General features: G+C 35.6%; 1 pseudogene; it reads left to right on the top strand.

Annotated features, from left to right (window-relative positions):
* Positions 1-857: 857 nt before the first annotated feature.
* LOC149124721 (taste receptor type 2 member 14-like) lies at positions 858-11,493 on the top strand (annotated as a pseudogene).
* Positions 11,494-12,130: the final 637 nt, after the last annotated feature.

Below are 12,130 nucleotides of genomic sequence, written 5' to 3'. Positions count from 1 at the left end.
GAGACAAGTTTTATTCAGCCTTGCATTTTTATTTCATGTTTAGTAGGAAATAGACACAGTTGTTGTTAGAAAAATATAGATGCAGCCGGCGCCGCGGCTCACTAGGCTAATCCTCCACCTTGCGGCACCGGCACACCGGGTTCTAGTCCCGGTCGGGGCACAAGATTCTGTCCCGGTTGCCCCTCTTCCAGGCCAGCTCTCTGCTGTAGCCAGGGAGTGCAGTGGAGGATGGCCCAAGTGCTTGGGCCCTGCACCCCATGGGAGACCAGGATAAGTACTTGGCTCCTGCCATTGGATCAGCGCGGTGCGCTGGCCGCAGCGCGCCGGCCGCGGCGGCCATTGGAGGGTGAACCAACGGCAAAGGAAGACCTTTCTCTCTGTCTCTCTCTCTCACTGTCCACTCTGCCTGTCAAAAAAAAAAAAACAAAACAAAACAAAATATATATATAGATGCAATGAAATTCAGGAGTAACAAATATATCTAGGATAAATTTTCTATTTGTGTACCATACCAGCACAGAGGAATATTATGTTTTATTATATATAATATAAATTTACTATTTGAAAGGCGGATTTTATATATATGTGTGTGTGTGTGTATATATGTGTGTGTATATATATATACATATATATATATATATATATAGAGAGAGAGAGAGAGAGAGAGAGGAGAGAGAAAGACAGAGGGAATTTCAACATCTGGTTCACTTCCCAAAAGCGAGAAACAGTCAGGGATAGGCCAAGCTATGCTGAAGTCAGGAACCAGGATCTCCATTTGGGTTTCTCAGGCAGGTTACAGGAACTCAAGTACTTGGGCCATGATCTGCTGCTTAATGAGTACATTAGCAGGAAACTGAATGGGAAGTGCTTTGCACTCTGGACTTGAACCGGACATGGTATGTGGGCATCCCAAGTAGTGGCTTATCTAGCTGTGCCACACTGCCCATCTCAGATGATTAGATTTAATACAAATGTGTGAGTAGCGCTGGAAAATATCACTTCTAAAATATAGATTAAGAAAGTGAAATAGGAACATCACTTGTTTTAAATACTATTAACATTTTCATATGTAGCTAGGAGCCTTTTTTTTTTTTAGCATTTAAAGGCAGGAAGACCAATTTTAAAGTGGAGATTTGATTTCAAATGTTTCAGTTTTCTCCTAAGCCACCTCCCAGTCCCTGAATTACCAATCATTCCCCTCCTCTATTTTTAAACCTCAGCTAAGAGAATCAAAAACTTCCTCAACTAAAAATAATTTCTTACTTTAAAAATGGAATAGAAATTATGAGACACCATCCAAAGGACCCTTAATGCAAAGATTGGAAGGACAGGTGTAAAATCTGTACTTTCATCACTGCAAATGTGACAAAGACCTATTTTCCTATAATCTTGATGAAAGTATTTAATGATAGATATGTAATTAATTATGTAATTGGTTTGTGATAGATTGTGTATAATTGATATGTAATAGATTATGTAATTGATAGCATGTTCTAAGAATATATAACTGTGTTCAGAGAATAAATTCTACATGATTTTAGTGATTCTTGCTGTAAACGAATCTTAATAATATTGAATAAATTTTCAAATAAATAATTTATATGTGTGATATATTTGTTTGCTGTCTATTTTCATATCCAGAATATATAAGCACCATAATAGCAGAAATCAAATCTGTCTTTGCTTTTGATTGCTCGGACAGAAAATCCAAAATTTTTCAAAAATGATAAGCTCAAGTACAAATGAATCACAGAAGGCCAGTAAACCAATGAAAATTAAACCTGCCAGAAATCTCTGGATAGCATGAATTTCTCAACTCTGGTTTCATTTTTCAAGTCCTAGGCTTAACCAAAAGAAGCTCTTCTCTTAGCAAGATCCTGCATTGTCCAAAATTCCAGGGAAAATATCATTAAATTATACTCTCGAGGCAGCTGTATTATGTGTGTTTAGTGGAGACCAGGTGGAACATAAAAATTAGCTGCTGCCTATTATAATAGTTTTTAAAAGCATATAAAAGATTTTGGAAATTTTGCACATTCTTATGTGAATTATATACTTTCATTATGATATTTTCTTGCTATTTTGTACACAAAATAGCAAAATATCGCAAAGAACTTAGCAACCAACCGGTTTCCTGAATTTTTCTTTTATTGTCAATATTTTTTCTGTATCCTTTCTAATTAAATTTTAATTGCCATATGGCAAACATCCTTAGAATTGAAAAAAAGTGGGCAATCTGATTAATAGCTTAGCTGATGTCAGGGATTAAACTAATGACATTTCTTTTGGAAGCAAGTGCAGGACAGAAATGGAGAGAAGCTGTGGCAGCTGAGCTATGAGAATGAGAAGCAATGTGATGCGACATAGGATTCTATTGGAACCATTTCATCATGAGCTGGGAGACAGCATGGTGGTCAGCACAGGAGTGAGCCTGGCTCCCAGGACTGTTAAAGGTGGGGTCCCAGGGAATCATGTCTACCATTAGTCCATGGAAGAGAGAGACGATTTATCTTCTCACCTCTCTTCTGTCTTTTATTGCCCTTAGGCCAACTTTTTCCCAAAGCAGAACTTGTACTGGAGTCATGAATACAAATCATTTAAATTTAAGAATTCCTTATAATAGCCAATAATATTAATTTTATGTGTATCCATTTTTGATATTTTTTAAAAATAAAATCCTTATTATATATGTGTGTATGTATGCATGTCAGTTATAATTACTAAAAATGTAACTTTATAATTTCATATGTGTAAGTATCTAAAGTAGAATATGTACATAATATTTTGGATTAGAAATGTAGACTAATTTGTAAACTATTAGAAAATACACGTACTAGGTTCTGTTTCCAAGGATGAGGACCCATTTACAAAGGTTTTTAGAAACTCCTTCAATCATGGGGATGCTTTATTCAAATTATCTCATGTTCATTAATAGTTTTATTAGTCTCATAAAATCTTGGAGAATTTTCATTGTTATTAAGAATATATCATTTGCATTTGCAAATGCATTGTATTTCCTAATGCAGTTTCTAAATATTTGAATTTTAGTGCACTAGACTACCAAATCATAGCTATGTTAGTTTTTAGATTGTATATCACTGAGAGATTATTGTCCATGCTATATTTTATTACATCCAGTAGTTCTATATTACTAGTGGTTGTAAAACAGCCAGCTTATCATAGGAAAGGAAAATTGGAGAACTTATGAATGCCCAAGGCATAACTCACAAGAACTATTATTGTGCATATATGCTATAAATGTTAGTTGTATGATAGAAATGGAAGCTATTTTAATAAAGATGAAAAAATTTAAGTAAATTAAATTCATGATGTGAAAAAATGGTGGGGGAAGATAATCATCAGCCCTGTATTCAATTTTATTAAACACTCAATATAATATAATTCTTTATAATTTTGGAAATGAGAAGATCTTTGCTCAGTGCCTGTTTTCACAAAGAAATCCCTTCCAATTGAAGTCTTTGTGTTTGGACTACATTTTCTACTTTTCCCAATGTAGTCCATTCTCAGATTTTTCACTGAACAAACCTATGCTGAACATCTTCTCTCTATGGTTCTTTTGGAGCCAGTTTAATCAGAAACATAAACTATTAAGTAGGAAATGGGCATGTGTCAGAGTTTGCCACTAAAGAGGGGACGGGCTAATGCTTTATGCTAGCTAATCTATTTCACAGTTTTCCAACACTCGGATGTTAGTTACACCATGTTCCTGTGGAAGACCCTGGTGTTCTGAGAAGTTTAAAGATGTGTCCAACAATTCATGAAGACGCATGTGCAAAGCTGGAGAAATGACCCCAACAGAGTGCGCTCTCCCCCAAGGTCCTCATGAGTTTACCCATGACCAGATATGGAACCAGTGAAGTAAAAAGTTAAAATAGTAATATAATTTTGGTGCTTATATTAAATATTCTTAAATTTCCTATGGTATTTAATACCATATAGAAGTGTATATTCACAATTAACAATAATTTTTTGCTGGTTAGAAGCAGCTGCCTTGTTAAACTGCCACATATGCTTTGTGCCTTAATTTTGCAGATAAAGAGTTACGAAGGCTTGAGGTCACTGTCAGATAAATAAATTCTGTCTACCAATGTAAGTGTTTTTTTTGTATGTTCTATGTCTAAGGTTCGCAGATTTCCCTATCTGTCACATATGCTTTGTGAGCCCAAATTAGGTAGCAATTACGGAAGTCAAAAATTGTAAAGCAGCAAAGAGAATATGTCTACATTTGCATACTTCCAAATGAGAATTCAGCTTTCCCTCCAACATCAGGAATCCAACCAAGAAATAGGATGTCTTTTCAGTTGTTTTTAGAATATCAATATTTTAAGCAAAAACAGCATTGAAATAACGAATTAGTATCACTGGGTGCTTAACACTACCCACAAAATCTAAAAGTAAATAAGAACTTTACTGCACATCCTAAAACCATCTGCTAGTACAACTTTTGGTCAGGATACTAAGGAATATCACCCAATAATATTCAGCTTGGCTTTTTCCTCTTGAGTTTGCTGCTGAGCATAATTTCTGTCCTAGTAATTGCAGAGTTTGCTTTTAGAAGCTTTGCCAGGGTTCTTACCAACAACATTCAGTAGCTAGCTTGCTTCTAACCTCAGCATATTTTCTTTGCTCAAACTAGACAATTTCTCCAGAAGGGTGAGTGGATATGAGGGAAATTGGACTTGGAAAACCAAACTGACAGACATTGTATGCCTTTGAAATGTGGTTGTTCCCTCTACAGTAAACCTCATGCACTTTACTAAATTGCTGATATGTTATCTCCTGTTAATCTATTCCCTGGGAAAACACGTCAGGTAATACAGCCTCACGGCAGAGGATCCCAAGTCAGCACTAAGACCCACATAAAAACCATGGAGCTGTGGTCGCCTTGCTCTTGCTGTTTGCCATTCCCTTTGTATCTATAACTGTACCCGTTTGGAATTCTAACAGGCTGCTGAACGAACCTGTCTTCTGGCTTCACCATCCTATTGAATGTGCCTGTCCTTCAAGCTATTTATTCATTCTGATTTGGGGAAATAGGAAGCTGAAATGGGTGTTTATGTTTATTTTTGCTGCAGATGAGGTCTTGACTAAAAGAACGGAACAATATTTCCAGAATTATGAAGTGATGTGCATTTCATTCACCTGTTCTGTTATCTTTCATTAGAAGTATTTAGTGTGTGGCTGACTACAAGCCTTAGCACATTTTATCTTTTCAAGATAGCCAATTTTACTAAATCTATTTCCCTCTACCTAAAATGGAAAGTTGAAAAGCTGGTCTCAGTGACACTGTTGTTGTCTTTGGTCCTCTTGTTTTTAAATATTACAGTTATCACCACACATATTGACGTCAGTAAAAGAATTATGACTTGCAGTTCCAGTTCCAGGGAGTCTGCTCTCTTTCCCGCTATTCTTGTATTCAGCAACATGACGTTCATGATCATTCATTTCACCATTTTCCTGCAACCTTCTTCCTGCTCATCTTCTCCCGTGGAGACATCTCGAGAAGGTGCAGCTCAGTGCCATGGGATGGACAGATGCCAGCACCAAGGCCCACTTACCAGGTTTGCAGACTCTGATTGCTTTCTTGGAGTATACATCATCTTCTTTCTGTCTCTTCTCCTACAAATTTGGAGCTCTAAGTTGCTGGAGAATATTCTGAGCATCACAGTTTGCCAGGTTTTTGCATTGGCTTATCTTTCAGGCCACTTATGCTTCCTGATTCTGGGAAAGAATAAGCTGAGTCAGATCTGTGGTGGTTGGCGTGTAGGTTCAAAGTGCTGAATCCTCTATTCTATCAGTGACATAGGAGATTAACATGCTTATTGGAGAGGAAAATCAGTTTATAAGGAATCTTTGTAATTGTTTTACTATTTGTAAATTTGTGAATTTTTCAGAAATATGTTTGGAATAATTATTATCCAAACATTTTACAGCATCATAAAATATGTGGAAGTGTGTATAAAAATAAAATATTTATACACAGAAGGGTATGAATACAGGTTACTTAAATATGTGAACTTTACATAACCAATAACAAGAATTTTGTGTGACCCATTCACCTTTTTGATTTAAGGTGCAAAATCTCTATTATATATATGATAAATAAGCATATGTATGCATATTACTAAAAATAAAACTGTATAATTTTAGATTATAAGCATAAGTTCCTAATGTATTACATGCACCTAATATTACAGATAAGCAATCATAAAATATAGTCTAATTAAAATCATGTACACATTGTTTCAAATATGAGACCCAATTTTTAAATGGTATTTAGAAATTTTTCGGATTCCTGAGTTTACTTCATCCTAATTACTCTACCTCTATCATTTGTTTCAGATTTAAGAAATCTTGACAAATTTGTACTTTGTGAATTAACGGTATAACTAGTACTCAAACAGTGCTTTATACTTTGTGTTTCTGTGTGGGTGAAAACTGTTAAAATCTTTACTTAGTATATACTAAATTGATCTTCTGTATATAAAAGTAATTAAAAATGAATCTTGATGTGAATGGAATGAGAGAGGGAGTGGGTGATGGGATGGTTGTGGGTGGGAGGGAGGTTATGGGGGGAAAAGCCACTGTAATCCAAAAGTTGTACTTTGGAAATTTATATTTATTAAATAAAAGATTAAAAAAATTGAAAAAGGAATATGTAATTTGCTTTTTGCAATGCATTATATTTCCCAATGTGGCCTTCAAACATGTACCATAATAAATTTCAGTTGTAACAGACAAGGCTAACAAACCATGGATTATGAAGTTTTTAAATCACATATGACTGAGGCTTATTGGTGGGGATCTTCTTATAGTTTATTTAATCAAATATCATCTCTTTTGAAAGAAAATATTTGTTTGCTTATTTGAAAGAGAGACAGGGAGACACACTCACACACACACACACACATACACACACACGGAGTTGTTTTATCCTCTGGTTCACTCCCCAGATGCCCACAATAACCAAGTCTAGATCAGGCCGAAGGCAAGCACCATGAACTCCATCTAGGTCTCTCATGTGGGGGGCAGGAGCCCTAGCAATTGAGTAGTCAATTGCTGCCTTCCTATGTGTATGAGCCAGAAACTTAATGGGAAGCAGATTAGCTAGAACTCAAATAGGCTCTTCCATAAGGGATGCCAGCATTGCAAGCAGCAGCTTAATTCACTGTGCCATAACACTGCTCTCTCATTAGTGGTTGGAACATAGCTAGGTTGTTATAAAAACAGATATTAACATAACTGATGATTGGCCAAGACGATATTCATGTGAACTTTTGTTGAGTGTATCTGTTGTGAGTATTGGTGGCATAGCACACATAAAACCTAATTTAATAATATGGTTAAAATGTAAAACAAATTAAACTCAAAATATGGAATAAAGTTGAAGGAATCATTGTCATGCGTTCTGTGTTCCATGTTGTTAAATTCAATGTGATAGAATCTTGTATAACTCAAGAAATGAGAATTAGTTTTCTCATGGCTTATTTTCACAATAAAATCCCTTCCAACTGAAGAGATTTGCATATTCTGTCACTGTAGTTCATCCATTTGTTGATCATCAAAAATCTATTTTGAGCATCTTTTCTGTTTTTTGGAGACATTTTATTAAGAAACATGTTCTGTAAAGTAAGAAACCAGCAAATGTCAGAGATGCTACCCAAAAGGGGATGTTGTGATATTAATATGGCATGTAATCTCTATATTTGTTAGGTTTTTAGTACTCGTGCATACATTGTACTATTTGTCTTGTGAAGAATCTAGTGCTGAGAAGTTTAAAGAAAGATTTAGTAATACATGAATGTGCAAGGATATAGCTAGAGTCACCCCTAGTAGAGTAGGCTCCTCCCTAAATCCAGATAAATCTCAACAGGAAGAAACTGTCACAGCCACAGCAGGAATCAGGTAGAAAAGTCACAGACAAAGAATATGTGATCTTGGCGTTTATATTAAAGATTCTTAATTTTTTTATTTGTCACCTCATCAGTGTGCATATAAACAGATGCATTGTTTTTCTTCAAATTATTTTCATTTATTTATTTAAAAATTGAAATACAGAGAGACAGAAATCTCTCATCTATTGTTTCATTCCCCAAACAGGGCTGCACTAAGCCAAAGCCAGGAGAAAGGAATGGAAAGTGGATCTACAAAGTGGGTGGCAGAGACCCAAACTATTGAGCCATCACCTGCTGCCTCCCCGTGTACAAAGCAGAAGGAAGCTGGAAATTGGAAGCACAGCTGACTTTAAGCCAGGCACTTTGACGTTGATGATGGCTTCCAAAGGGGCCTCTCAAAAGCTATTCTGAACATCTGTCCCTTTTTCATCCTTTATTAAAAAAAAAAACAAATATTAGTAATAGTTCAAGTAATTGTATCCCTGCTATAACTTTTTTGACCGAATTGAGTTCCTGGCTTCTGGCTGCAGTCCAGACTGTTGGGGACTTTGGGGAGTGAATCAGCAGTAGAAAGCTCTCAATCTGTCTCTTACTCTCTCTGTTACTCAAATAAATAAAAAGTTATTATAAAAGCTTTTAAATATATTTTGTGATTTTTAAGAGGATCATGTGTTTTCCTTGATTCAGATCCATTAAATAATGACACATATTAGTGTTACATAGAATGATGGGATGTCTTCTAGTCTCTTCTAGATTTAACGGAATATCCTACATTTATTCACATTCATGTATGTTGTGATACCTGAAACCAGTCAGAAGCAAACTGCAATTTATAAGGTATCTAAAAATGCATGATAGGTAATCTCTAACAGGGAAAAATCCCAATTTGAATAACATAGGGAATTTATTCCCAAAATCATATGCCAGAAGACAAGTGGTTTATATTTTCCAGGTGCTAAGTAATGTAACTACAGTTCTGAATTCCTGCCTCAACATATATCCTAGGCATTGTTTTAATTAATATAATTCCAAAATAAAAACTGGAGATGCTTACTATACATACTTCCTCACTGCATGTGCTTTTAATAGACAGACTCAGAAAGAGTCCAAATTTCACCTCCAAATTTCACCTGTTGATGGCCCAACTTTTGAAGTGACAGTATTCTGAGACAAAGCCTTTAAAGATATGATTAAGATTAGATAATGTCACAGGCTGTGGCCCTAGTCCTCAGGACTGGTGTCCCTAACAGAAGGGGAAGAGACCCCAAGAGTCATCTTTTGCTGATTTTCCAGGCCATTATCAGGGAGCTGGACTGGAAATGGAACAGCCGGGATACTGGCATCGAGGGGGCGGCTTTACCCGCTAGGCCACAAGGTTGGCTCCAGATGACTTTTTCACCAAAAATACAAAATTCAGATAAAATTGGACTTTTTTTAAATGCTTGGATATGTGAGAAGTTTCTCCAGTGCCGGGTTCCTGGGGTGCATGTTATTCTATGGCATCCAGCACAATCAACAGATTTCCCCAGCATGCGCCGCGAGTTGGATACCAGAATACACCTGGCAAGTTATCTCCCAGAGGTCAGATTTCTCAACACCCGGGATGGGCTTCTGTCAGTGTCTAGCTGGTGGAATTCCTGTGGCCCCTGGTGTCTTGACTCGGTGAACCATTGTCTGTTTTTTCCAATAAGGTTTTGTTTTTGATTCTGGTAAGGGAGGGTGGTTGCAAGCTTCTTGTTGGATGCCATATCTTGGCCCGAGGATGATGGTTTTTCCTCATATCTGCTGTTCTATAATCTGTAGAGCCACCTTCACGTCCTACTAGCAGTCCGTTATTTCTCCATACTCCTGTTAGAGGACCTGATTCTTTATGTTCAACTTTTCCTGATCAGATTTCTGCGTGTGGTTTATCTCCTGATTGAAATAGCACATCATCAATTTTTTTTTTTTTTTGCTGAAAGGAAATGCTAAGTATCATATAAAAAGTGTGCACAAAAACAACACAGATACATTTGCCTAGCAGTAAAATGCACAATCTTTTATACCAAGCTTGAGAAAAGCTTTGTTTTAGAGTTATAGGACAATGAACTGAGAACAGATCAAAAAAAAAAAAAAAAAACCCTCATGATAATTTGAATAAAAAGGGAAAAACATTTATTTTTTTGTATGTGGTGTGTTTATGTATTGATAATCTAGAGTAATTAATGACGAAATAATAATTCTAAGAAATAGAATGATCAAATACAGCAAAATTGTCAAGTAAATTTTAATATATAACTACTCTAGGGCATCATATTGAATGAAATAAACAAGAGACAAAAACAAATACAGAATGTTTTCTTTTATATATGAAGCTAAAAAAAAAGAAAGTACCTATCTGTATCTGTTATTCTGCAAATATAGTGCTTCTTCAAACTTTGTTATAAGTATTTCTGAAACAGATGATCTGTGACTATTTTAAAATTTATTGTATATGACTGAAATAGACGTTTTCATGTGATATTGTTTATACTCATTGCCTATGTTCTTGCTTAAAAATTGTATCTAATTCTATTTATTGAACTATTTAGTAGGGCATTAAGCCTTTGACTATAATGTAATTAAAATGTTATCTCAAAAATAAAATAAAGATAAAAAGAGTGACAAATACATAATTTATAAGAGCTTGTATTATGTGTATCTATTATTAATATTTGTTGTTTGGCAGAAATGAAATTTTAATAGCAATGCTGAAAATTTTAAAATAATTTTTAAATTTACATGTAGAATAAATGTGGGAGAATCTCAATCATGTGCCCTGTGTTCCTTGGTTTCAATCATATATGTAAGAGAATCTTGTATAGTTTTTTTAATACAAATTTTTTAAAGATTTATTTATCTATTTGAAAGTCAGAGTTACACAGAGAGAGGAGAGGCCGAAAGAGAGAGAGAGAGAGACTTTCATCTGATGGTTCACTCCACAACTGGCCACAATGGCCAGAGCTACGCTGATCCGAAGCCAGGAGCCAGGAGCCTCCTCCAGGTCTCCTATGCAGGTGCAGGGGCCCAAGAACTCGGGCCATCGTCCACTGCCTTCCCAGACCACAGCAGAGAGCTGGATTGGAAGTGGAGCAGCTGGGTCTCAAACTCATATAGGATGCCAGTGCTTCAGGCTGGGGGGCATTAACCCGCTGCACCACAGAGCCGGCCCCTCTTGTATAGTTTTAAGAATGAAAATTCTTTATTCATTCCCTATCAACCTAAAGAAATTCCTCAAACTGCAAGCTTGAAATCTGTTTTATTTTTCTTCTAGTATATTTCCTTTATTTATTATTAATTAAATCTATGGTGAACATTGTTTCAGTACATTTTTAGCAGACATTTCAGTAAGAAACATATATAATACAGTAGGATATGGGCATATTTTAGAGGCAGTCACCAAAAAGAGGATGTTGTAATGTTTAAGGCTGGTAATCTATATATTTTATAGATTTTCCACAGATACAAGAGCATCACACCACATTCTTGTGAAGAAAGTGACGCCCTGAGCAGTTCACAGATGTGTCCAGGAGTGCATGAAGGTGCAAGCACAGAGTAATGAATCCAGTACAGTAAGCTCTCCCCCGGTTCCTCAAAAGACAGAGACTGCACACAGCCAGGGACAGAATCTGTTGGGAAAGCACATTAAGGAATGTATAATGTTGGTGCTTAATGAACAGTTCTTAAATTTTTCTGATATTTGGTATCTGATTAATGTGTATAGCCACAGGTACAGTAATTGTTTCTTGTTAGCTTAATTAGAGCCCACTGCCCTACTAAACTGTGCCATGTACTTATGTTTTCAATTATTTTATTATCTTTTGTAGATAGAAAATGTATCATCCTCATATGTAAAATGTTTATTTGGCTTCTTCCTTCTAATAATTTATACTCTCACTTTAGATGTTGGCTTATGTAATGAAATTGTTCAAGCATTCGATATGCTAAGTGATTGTGAGATTCTTATAAATTAAGTTTTCTAGCAATTAATCATTAAGCATAAGCTAACTTTTCAGATATCTTTAAAAATCATCTTCAGAGACAATTTCTTTCTTATATTTTCTAAGAATATTTGTGTCAAAAGTATTTAATGTAGTTTGTTATATGTTATGATGATCATGTATTTCTCTTTTCTGATCAGTTAAGATACTGAAGCATGTTGGTAGTGATTATTAAAATTAGGGTATGTCTGCTAG

This window comes from Oryctolagus cuniculus, chromosome 9 (genome assembly GCF_051225735.1).
Source record: "Oryctolagus cuniculus isolate XC-2025 breed Fujian yellow rabbit chromosome 9, ASM5122573v1, whole genome shotgun sequence".
Classification (NCBI taxonomy): domain Eukaryota; kingdom Metazoa; phylum Chordata; class Mammalia; order Lagomorpha; family Leporidae; genus Oryctolagus; species Oryctolagus cuniculus.
Note: the sequence above shows the minus strand (reverse complement) of the source record. Positions and strands in the feature narration are given on the sequence as shown.